Raw genomic sequence first — 12,208 nt, 5'->3', positions numbered from 1 at the left:
AGACTCGGCGAGTGGAGTCGGGGTGGCCCCGCGATTCTTCCACGAGGAACTCGTCGAGTCAAGAGGGATACTCGACGAGTAGAAAGGGAACATCAGGATTTGGTGAGGACGTCTAGACTCGCCGAGTCGCCTTAGCACTCGCCGAGTCTGGTCAAGTTGACCGTTGACCGTTGACCAGAGTTGACCTACATGTGTTTTCTTAGGGTCAGTGTCTTGAAAGATAAAAGTAGTAATAAGGGATATATGATATTATAGGGAGTCTGTAGCTCGGCGGATCGAGTGCGAGTGATTTCAGGAGTCGCTAGCTTTCATTACCCACGAGGTGAGTCTTCTCACTATACTGTACCCAGAAGGGTTTGACTGTGTGACCGTAAGGTTGGATATGATATGTGTTATAAGTGCTATAAATGGAAAGGTAATTGCTATGCGTGCTATGTATGTTTATATGGGCCGGAAGGCAATATGTTATGTGACTGAAAGGTCGGATATGATATATGATGTATGTGCTATATGTGATAGGATAAATGTATTATTTGTTGTGTATGTTTATGGGCCGGAAGGCAATATGTTATGGGCCGGAAGGCGATTATCTCAAGGGTCGGAAGGCGATTGTGTTGTGGACCGGAAGGTCAGGGCCTGGAAAGGCGTATATGAGTAAGTAGTATACTGGGGAACTCACTAAGCATTAATGCTTACAGTTGTTATGTATGTGTTTCAGGTACTAGCGAGGACCGTGGGAAGGCGCCGGCATGACGCGGACACACTGTTGATGTTTTGAGATCTTGGGGATTTTATGATTGTATTTTGATATGAAATTTGGAATAATTATATTTGGTTGAAATAAATCACTTATTTTAAATGAAAAATTTGTTTGAAAATTTGCGTTGTTACAATTGGTATCAGAGCCTTGGTTTGAGGGATTCGGGTGTACCTTCGGGTGTAACTGAACTCAAACCGAGGATTTGAGGAAAATCTTTTAAAAATAATAAAGGCATAAACTGTTATAAATGGTAAAGTGGTAAATAAGAAAGAAGCAGTGTGTACGATCAGCCAGCGCCCGAACGGTAAAGATCCCCAGAATACCTTACAATGTTATGTTATGCAATGAATTATGAATTGTTATGCATGCTAGAAGACTAGGTATTCATGATAGGACTAGAGTGGCCTGATTTGTGATGCCTTAGTCTAGGGAGTTTGCCGATATGAGATATTTGGTAGCGTGCAGGTAGATAGTGCATATCAAAGTAGAGTACTCACTATTCGGGGTTTGGGGAGGAAGATTTGGGACGAATACTGATACGGTGTGGTCGGTAGTATTGGGCCCGTACTACCGAGGACACCGGGTCGGTGGAAGACCCAAGTAAGACTCCCTGGATATCGGAGACTGAGTAGGGTTGCGTTATCGAGTACAATTGTACTTGATGGAGTCTCTGATAATTTTATGTTGTATTTCAGAGACATCATGGTTACCACACGCCACGGGGCGAGTTCGAGCGGTGTGAGTGATGAGGATATTCGTCAGATGATTCAGGAGGAGGTAGCTGCAGCAATCCGGGTTGAGATCCCGGAGATGTTTGGGTCTATTAAGACCACTCTGATGGAGACGTTCGAAGAGCGGTACGCCGCACTGACTGAGACTGCAGCCGCTGCCGCTACCGCAGCCGTGGCCGCTGCCAGGCCGCAAGGGGGCGATTCGTTGCTATTCCGAGAATTCAGCAACACGAAACCCCCTGAGTTCGATGGGACGCAGGATCCGATTGCTGCAATGCGGTGGATCGCCGACATTGAAGGGTGCTTCTACACTTGCTCATGCCCGGAGCACCTGAGGGTGCGGTTCGCTTTGAATCAGCTCCGTCTGGGAGCGAAGGATTGGTGGAAGTTCGTGACGGCGAACTTCACTCTGGCGGAGATTACAGCAGTGACATGGGAGAGGTTTACTGACATGTTCAGGGACGAGTACGTTCCCCCAGTGGAGAGGGAACGATTGATTCAGGAGTTCTTGACCCTTAAGCAGGGTACTGATTCGGTTGCGGTGGTTACGCGGAAGTTTCATGAGAGGGCGATGTTCTGCCCTGAGCTGGTGTCTACAGAGCAGTCGCGGATGAGCCGGTACTTAGGCGTTTCAAGGAGGGATATCCGGGAGTTTGTGTCAAACTCAACCTATCGTACTTTTACTGAGCTTCAGGCGAATGCCAGGAAGCGCGAGATCGAGTTGGAGACCCAGGCCAGGGAGGAGGCCGAGTCTCGGCAGGTGGACCGGCGGCCGGCTCAGTCTCAGCTGGCAGTCAAGCGGATCAAGTCCGCTGATTTGAGGACGGGAGGTCAGAAGGGCCGCACTTGCGGGAAGTGCGGCAAGGGTCATGAGGGGGCGTGCCGAGCTGGTGGTTGCTACAAGTGTGGCAAGGAAGGACACATTGCCAGGGATTGTCCTAAGGGGTTTATGGTTTGTTTTCATTGCAACCAGACAGGCCATCGGAAGGCCGAGTGCTCGCAGCTTTGTCAGGGACCTACACCTACTACCAGGACTACTGAGACTCGACCGGCGAAGGTCGAGGCCCCGAGGGCACGTGGGAGAGCCTTTCAGCTGACTGCGGAGGAGGTCCGCGCTGCGCCCGATGTTGTGGCAGGTATGCTGTAATTCACGTATTTATTTAAAGTCGAGATGTTATGCTTATGTTAATATATGTGTAGGTACTTTTCTTGTGAACTCTATGCCTGCTCTAGTGTTATTTGATTCGGGTGCGAGTAGGTCCTTTGTATCTGTAGCTTGTAGTCAGCATATCAGCATTAGTCGTGAGCCGTTAAGTCGGCCCCTAAGCGTTTCTATAGCGGCCGAGAGGGTGGTTTGTGCCACGGAGGTTCTTTGGGGATGCGTACTAGAGATTTTCGGGGTTGAGTTTCCGATTGACCTAATTCCTATTGCGATGGGTGATGTTTGTGTCATCGTGGGCATGGACTGGCTGAGTCGATTCAGCGCTGTCATCGACTGGGAGCGCCAGCTGGTGACTATACGAGACCCTAGTGGAGGAGTTCTTACGGTGTACGGCGAGGGTACCCGTTCGGGATCAGCTTTTTGTTCGGCCGCTAGGGCGAGGCAATGTCTACAACAGGGATGTAAGGGTTTTGTGGCGTATGTGATGGATACGCGGGAGGCTTCCGAGAGACCAAGGTCAGTGGAGGAGGTCCTAGTGGTGCATGAGTTTCCAGATGTTTTTCCCGAGGAACTGCCGGGAGTACCTCCTGCGAGGCAAGTAGAGTTTGGTATCGATCTGATTCCGGGGGCTGCGCCTATTACGAAGGTGCCTTATCGTCGCGCACCTCCAGAGATGCAAGAGTTGTCCTCGCAACTCCAGGAGTTGCTGGGGAAGGGATTTATTCGGCCGAGCAGCTCGCCGTGGGGAGCACCGATCCTGTTCGTCAAGAAGAAGGATGGTTCACACCGGATGTGCATTGATTACCGGGAGTTGAACAAAGTGACGGTCAAGAATCGCTATCCGTTACCGAGGATCGATGATTTATTCGATCAGTTGCAAGGGGCATCTTGGTTTTCCAAGATCGATCTGAGATCAGGGTACCATCAGGTAAGAGTGCGGGATGAGGACGTCCAGAAGACAGCATTTAGGACGCGATATGGGCATTATGAGTTCGTGGTGATGCCTTTCGGGCTCACCAATGCCCCGGCAGTGTTCATGGACCTCATGAACAGGGTATGCAAGCCGATGCTGGATCGGTCTGTGATTGTATTTATCGACGACATCCTGGTGTATTCGCGATCTAGAGAGCAGCATGAGGGACATTTGAGGGAGGTCCTTGGGGTGCTGAGGTCGGAGAAGCTATATGCAAAATTCTCCAAATGTGACTTCTGGTTGCGGGAGGTCCAATTTCTTGGACGTGTTGTTAATCAGGCAGGGATATTGGTCGATCCGGCCAAGGTTGAGGCAGTGATAAGTTGGGAGGTACCGAAGTCACCTTCTGAGATCAGGAGTTTCCTTGGGTTGGCGGGGTACTATCGGAGGTTTATTAGAGACTTCTCCAAGATCGCAGTACCGCTCACCAGACTGACCCGGAAGGGTGTTGCCTTCTCATGGGGACCCGAGCAACAGATTTCTTTCGAGACACTTCGCCAGAGACTGTGCGAAGCCCCGGTATTAGCTCTCCTGGAAGGGATGGAAGATTTTGTTGTATATTGCGACGCATCGATTTCAGGACTGGGTGCAGTGTTGATGCAGAGAGGTCATGTGATAGCTTATGCATCGAGGCAGCTAAAGCCTCACGAGGCGAGATATCCCACGCATGACTTAGAGTTGGGGGCAGTAGTGTTCGCTCTCAAGATTTGGCGTCACTACCTGTATGGGGTTCGATGTACGATATATACAGACCATAAGAGTTTGAAGTATTTGATGGATCAACCCAACCTAAATATGCATCAGAGGAGATGGTTGGATGTGGTCAAGGATTATGACTGTGAAATCCTATACCACCCGGGCAAGGCTAATGTGGTAGCCGATGCATTGAGCCGCAGGGTGGAGAGCACTCCATTGCGAGATGTATGTCTGAGACTGACGGTGATGACTCCGGTATTGGATGCTATTCGTGGGGCACAGGCCGAGGCTGTGAGATCCGACATGCAGAAGAAAGAACAGGTCGTTGGGTTAATTTCAGAGTTCGTTAAGGATGGACGAGGACTTCTGACGTTTCAGGGTCGGATTTGGGTACCGTTCGTGGGCGGTACGCGTGCTACTTTGATGGAGGAGGCCCATAGATCGAAATTCTCGATCCATCCCGGTGCTACGAAGATGTATTTGGACTTGAGGAAGGAATATTGGTGGCCCTGTATGAAGAGAGACGTCGCCTGGTTCGTTGAGAGGTGCTTGACCTGCCGTAGAGTTAAGGCCGAACACCAGAGACCGCATGGCAAGTTGCAGCCTTTGGAGATTCCCGAGTGGAAGTGGGAACAGATTACCATGGACTTCATCACTAAATTGCCGAAAACTGCCAGAGGAGTCGATGCAATTTGGGTGATTGTGGATAGATTGACGAAGAGTGCACACTTCCTTGCCATCAGCGAGAGTTCATCAGCGGAGAAGTTGGCGGAATTATATGTGAGAGAGGTGGTATCTCGGCATGGAGTGCCGATCTCGATTGTTTCGGACCGTGATGTACGCTTCACTTCCAGGTTCTGGAAGAAATTCCACGAGGAGCTGGGTACTAAACTGCATTTTAGTACCGCATACCATCCCCAGACAGACGGCCAGAGCGAGCGGACGATTCAGACATTGGAGGACATGCTTCGAGCGTGTGTGTTAGACTTCGGGGGTAGCTGGGATGCGCATATACCCTTGGCAGAGTTTTCCTACAACAACAGCCATCATTCGAGCATTGGTATGCCACCTTTTGAGTTGTTGTATGGTAGGAGATGTCGGACCCCCATTTGCTGGGGAGAGGTGGGACAGAGAGTGATGGGCAGTACAGAGATCGTACTTCAGACGACAGAGCAGATTCAGCAGGTTAGACAGAGGTTATTGACCGCCCAGAGCCGACAGAAGAGTTATGCAGACAGACGCCGGTCCGAGCTTGAATTTCAAGTTGGCGACTTCGTTCTCCTGAAGGTTTCTCCTTGGAAGGGAGTGATCCGGTTCAGGAAGAGGGGCAAGTTGGGACCCCGGTTCATAGGTCCATTTCGTGTGATTGCAAGGGTAGTTCGGGTAGCTTATCGGTTGGAGTTGCCAGCAGAGTTGGGACAGATCCACAATACCTTTCACGTATCGCAGTTGAGGAAGTGTATAGCCGATGAATCGGCAGTGGTTCCATTAGAGGATATTCAGGTGGATGCGAGCCTGAATTACGCCGAGAGACCAGTAGCCATCAGGGATCGGAAGATCAAGGTTCTGAGGAACAAGGAGGTACCTCTGGTGTTGGTTCAGTGGCAACACCGGAAAGGATCGGAGATGACTTGGGAGCCGGAGCGTGAGATGCGGGAGCAACATCCGGAGTTATTTGCAGAATGAGACTTCGAGGGCGAAGTCTAGTCCTAGTGGGGGAGAGTTGTAACAGCCCGGAATTTCAGGTATTGTTATAATATTGTTTTTGGGGTGTTTTAGGAGGGGACTCGGCGAGTTGGAGCCAGACTCGCCGAGTAGGACCACAGACTGGGTCGCGGGTTCGCGACTGGACTCGGCGAGTCTGCGCTGTTCAGCGGAAACCCTAGCTGTTCGGTTTTGGAACGTATATAACGGACTTATAGGCCGTCATTGTCCGTCTTTAGCGACTGAGAAGAACCCTAAATCGGTTGTGGGCATCTAGAACAAGGATTGAAGGCCATTGGTGATCTTGAAGAAGTTATTGTGCAAGGAAGAGAAGGGTTTTGGCTAAAGGAACAGCAAGGGAATCAAGATCTAAGGTTGGGGACACAGAGAGTGCATTATTCAGGTAATATTTCGGATCATATTCTGCTATGTTGATGTGTGCATGGATTTAGGGTTTATAGAACCCTTTTGTGACTAGATTGATTATTACCCTTGTTCCCCCAAACGATTATAACCCTGTATTAGGACCTTTAGAGGTCCAGAATGTCCCATGCCTGTGTATTTCGGGAATTAAGAGAGGTTTTGGATTGGAATCCTTATGCCTTAAGTCAAAAGGTAAATTACAAGTCTTGGGGTGTAGCATGAGAACCTAAATGAAGGCCTTACGTGTTGTACCAGCTTAGGAGGACCAGACCTATGAATGGTCGGGACAATACTGATCTCAGGAAGCAGTTTGATCGACTGCATGGCATGGACTCGCCGAGTCCGATGAACAGACTCGGCGAGTAGCTTGGAGATTAACTGGGACTCGTCGAGCTGTTCTTCAGACTCGGCGAGTGGAGTCGGGGTGGCCCCGCGATTCTTCCACGAGGAACTCGTCGAGTCAAGAGGGATACTCGACGAGTAGAAAGGGAACATTAGGATTTGGTGAGGACGTCTAGACTCGCCGATTCGCCTTAGCACTCGCCGAGTCTGGTCAAGTTGACCGTTGACCGTTGACCAGAGTTGACCTACATGTGTTTTCTTAGGGTCAGTGTCTTGAAAGATAAAAGTAGTAATAAGGGATATATGATATTATAGGGAGTCTGTAGCTCGGCGGATCGAGTGCGAGTGATTTCAGGAGTCGCTAGCTTTCATTACCCACGAGGTGAGTCTTCTCACTATACTGTACCCAGAAGGGTTTGACTGTGTGACCGTAAGGTTGGATATGATATGTGTTATAAGTGCTATAAATGGAAAGGTAATTGCTATGCGTGCTATGTATGTTTATATGGGCCGGAAGGCAATATGTTATGTGACTGAAAGGTCGGATATGATATATGATATATGTGCTATATGTGATAGGATAAATGTATTATTTGCTGTGTATGTTTATGGGCTGGAAGGCAATATGTTATGGGCCGGAAGGCGATTATCTCAAGGGTCGGAAGGCGATTGTGTTGTGGACCGAAAGGTCAGGGCCTGGAAAGGCGTATATGAGTAAGTAGTATACTGGGGAACTCACTAAGCATTTATGCTTACAGTTGTTATGTATGTGTTTCAGGTACTAGCGAGGACCGTGGGAAGGCGCCGGCATGACGCGTACACACTGTTGATGTTTTGAGATCTTGGGGATTTTATGATTGTATTTTGATATGAAATTTGGAATAATTATATTTGGTTGAAATAAATCACTTATTTTAAATGAAAATTTTGTTTGAAAATTTGCGTTGTTACATAATAGGTTGTCTGTAGATCTCGCTGTTGAATTTAAGTGGACAACAATATCATTGGTCTTCGTCAGCTAAATGGTTTATTTAGGAACATAGGTGCAAATGTATGGTCACTTATTATCTGTCCAAATTGTCAGTTTCCTTCGTGTTTAAGTGGACCACAATACCGATGATTAACCAGATCTAAACATGCATGCGTGTGCTGATAAACAATATTGAATCGCTTGACAACTTTGATCCCAAAAGTCTTTAATTTATACATTATTTTTGTTTTTGTTAAATTTGTTCATATTTTCATTTATGCACAAATTTAAGGGGGAGAATTAAAAAGTTAAAAAAAAAAATCAAACAAAAATCAGAAAACCAAAAATCTAAAAATATTGTTGTTTTTGTTTTATTATTTTTCAGAAAAATAAAAAATCCAATAAAATAATTTTGTTTATGTTTTATTTTTTCAGAAAATATGAAAAATACCAAAATATTGTGTGTTGAGTTTGTTTTCAGTTTTGTCTTGAAAAGTAAATTCAAATGTAGATGAGACTCATGGAGACTGTATTGAGATTTTCTGAGCCAAGGCTTCATTCGTGATTGTTGAAGAATTTTCATTAGAAGGAACATGAAATGAAGATTATTCTTTCAACATTCAATCTTTCAACCCGATAAGCAAACTGAAGCTATTCTTGAAGATTATGTGACATAATGCATTCAAGCCTCCTCAATCAATTTGCTGCAATCTATGAACCTGCTGACGTGATCCAGAAGAATCGGTCTCTCTATCATTCTCTTTGAAGATTCTCAAGCTGAAAGTGCTAATTTTCAAGAATCTGTATAAGAAGCATCCACACCGAATGTGCATTCAGAGTCAAATTCTGAATAAAAGTCCAACTGCTCAAGATGAAGTCATTCACATAGAAGATTCATTTGTTCATCTTGACGTTGTGAGGAAATTGAAGATAAACGTTGAAGCCAAGCTCAAAGTGGATATTGAAAAGAAAAGCAAGCTACAAACCTAAGGGGAGTTTGTTAGGTAAAAAAATCTATAAACCAAGGGGGAGATTGTTGGGTCAAAAATATGGTTTATACTTTGCTTTTCTAGGAATTTGTTATTTTCGGTCTTGGGCCGAAAACTATCTTGGGATTAATTGTAGCTTGGATTGAAAACTCATGGGTTTTCGGTTTGGGCCTTGTATTTTGTGTCCATACTTATATATAGATGTAAGGGTGAGGAGTGTTAAGGGGTGGCCATATTAAACAATGGAGGGGACCATTTTGGAGGAGCATATTCTAGAGAGAGAAAGTTAGAGAGAGAACTTGTGTGTGAGTGAATCTTATGTTGGATCATCATTCATATCATTTATACATTGACGATTCTTCAAGTTCTTCTTCTTCTTCTTCTCCATTCTATCTTGCATCATCCACTTGATTGGGATTTCGCACCATCAAGTGGAACGGATTGATACATCAAGTGAATTTAGGGACCTACAGTATGGCATACTCTTGAGTGTATATGTTGTCCTTTTGGGTGTTTTGAGGTGTATTGAGGCATAAAAATATGATCTTGTATCTTCATGATCATTCATGCAAAATTTTTGGAGCCTTTTAGTGGACTTTTAGTTAGGATATTGGTGTTGGGTTCCAGCAAGCAAATAGCAGGTGTTTGTGTAAGAATGTTGAGCGTTTGGACACCAAGCGTCCTAGGGCGAACGCCAAGCATTCTCACAGAAGCCTAATGGGCCGATTTTTGGGCCTTGGATTGTGACATCACCAAATTCACAGTCATTTTAAAAATTCTATTTATGCTTATTTGAAAATCAAGGAATAATAATGCAGAATTTGTTCCCAGAAAAACATGATAAATATATTATCAAAGCATTTCCGAAGAAATGTATTTTGTTTATATTAAAACTTTGGGATGTCATCATCAATACAAAAACATAAGCATAAACAGACCTTACATTCATTTACACTATTGATTTACATCTCCTTTAATCTCTCAGTGAAATGTAGCTTCGTATCGACACCTGTGATACATGAAAACTGAATGGGTCAGGTGGGAAACCTAGTGAGTACATATGGTTTTCAACCCACAATAATAAAGTTATTATGTTTCATCATTAAAAAATTAACCCAACTACCCATCCCCATTATCTTATTTATTTCATAAGTATCTTCCGTAAGAATCATCTATCATTCACTCATTCACTCCTAAGGATTTTCCTAAGGAATAGGCACGAGGTCCATCGTTGCTGAGGTTTGTATAATAGGCACTAAGTCCATAGTTGCCGTTGTTATTTCTTAGGTACTAAGTCCATAGTTGCCAGGGTTTATCTCTTTTATTGACAATATTATTTTAGGGAGTCCACCCATAAAACATGTCAATGGGTTTTCAGAGTATATCTAATGAACATATCGTTTACAACACCTACAAGTTGCGAGCCTGCTAGTGTTCCACTGGACTATCTAGAATAGTCTGTGGTTGTCATGTATACTCTGTTAGATGACTGGGCCATCGCTTGGGTCAAGGCTTCTCCTCATCTTCCACCTCTCATAAGCTATATCATCTTTCATCTCTCATCTTGTATTTCATTTACCCATCTTTATCCATTATAATTATAGGTATAAAAATGTATACAGTTTAAGTAGAATAAAACATGTATATTTTTGTGCATTCAACATAGATATCAAGAACACCGATAATATGAATAAATAACATGTAATTTATATTAACTATTTCATATCTATGTGTAAGATGAAAGTAACTATGCACTCACTTGTTAAAGTGATGATTCCAAACTTGGGTAGCGCTTCGCTTCTAACAATTCTATTTTCCTTCGACGAAACCTGGTATCATTACCGATACATTTTAGTCTAATATTTATAGCGACTATTTACGAGAGATATTGTTTTATAAGTGTTAAACAATACTTTTCAACCACTATGTACAGACAGGGCCAACCATGAAACACCGGAGGGCAGGACCATTTTGACATTATAACACTTCTGAAATCCAACAAACCTATGCGACCCTTCAAACCAGATTCCCTGTAACGCGAGTAATTAAAATATATTATAATAACAATTTGTATATTATATTTTATAATATATTTATTGTTTATAAGTTCATAATAAATATATTGAACCTAAACATAAGCTATACTTAAAGTAGAGTAAACATACCTCACTTACTAGGAGGTTTGGCTAGGAACCGGGCTCTGCGGGGGCAGAACTTCCGAGCCGAAATCTATTCTTCTCTGAGCCTTCTAGTGCTCTGGGCCTTGCCACTAGCACTTGGAAGTTACTAGGGAAAGGAAGAGAGAGGTTGGGGTTGGGGTGTTAGGAGAGAAGGTTTGAGAAAAGTGTGAGACAGGGTGGAATTTAGCCCAATTCGGTGAGTTCTAAGCCTCTAACTCATCGAGATGAGTGTCAAGTGTCACTATCTGGTGGCAAGGCATAGGGAGGAAGCAATGGTCAGGATCGCGCCACATCTTACTCGCAGATTATTCCAAAAACTAGTTATATTCTAAAATCCTTAAATTTCGCATATGACCTCCGTTTTTGACCTTCTTTATATCCACGCATAGGCGGAAACATGATCTACAACTTTTGTTTAGACTTCGTTGGCAAATTTTGAATTATTTTTAAAGTTATATTTTAACAGTGTTAGAAAGTTAGTATCCCTTAAAAATTCATAATTTTTCATTCGACGTCCGTTTCAGACTATATTTATATCGTTGAACTCCTATTAATGAGATCATCAATTCTCATTTTAAGTTTTAATCGACCGATCTAAAATTTGATTTCCAGGTTGTGCACTACTATGCTAAATCTTAGAAAAATTATAACTTTCTCATACGAAGTCAGACTTGGACATTCTTTTTATTTAAATTCCCACTTTAACATATACTATGACTTTCGTTTAGATTCATAAGGCTAAAAAGTAATTTATCATAAACACACTTTTTATGATTCCCGGTGTCGTGCTGGTTTTGTCGTAAAACTTCGACAGGTCATAACTTCTTCGTTATAACTCGGATTCCAGTGTTCTTTACATGTATGGAACCCTTGTGACATATACTATAACTTAGTTAAGATTATTTATTTAAATAGGCTTTTATCAAAAAGTCATTTTGGATGCTTATTGTCTCTAAATTGACTATCCTGGATCTGCGAGCGTTACATGGATCATTGTGGATTTTGGGCTAGACTTGTTTCGAGTTGGTGGGCCTTAGAGTTACGTTAATGGATCTTAAGTGGTGTAAGTTGGTCGTTTTGGGGCCTTGGGGCCCATTATTTTTTTTGGGCCAAGGTTTGTTGGGCCAATTATGGGAAAGGTAAATGGGTATTTACCTTAGGAGTTTGGACTTAGGGCTTAGGCCTATCATTATGGATTATAACCTAATTTTGGTTAAGGTTATTTGTTTGTGTTAGTGTGGGATCTTCCAGTTCAACAGACAAGCATCTAGTTATTAT

This window comes from Lactuca saligna, chromosome 6 (assembly GCF_052625555.1).
Source record: "Lactuca saligna cultivar CGN05327 chromosome 6, ASM5262555v1, whole genome shotgun sequence".
NCBI classification, from domain to species: domain Eukaryota; kingdom Viridiplantae; phylum Streptophyta; class Magnoliopsida; order Asterales; family Asteraceae; genus Lactuca; species Lactuca saligna.
The sequence above is the reverse complement of the archived record's forward strand: the minus strand, read 5'-3'. Positions refer to the sequence as shown.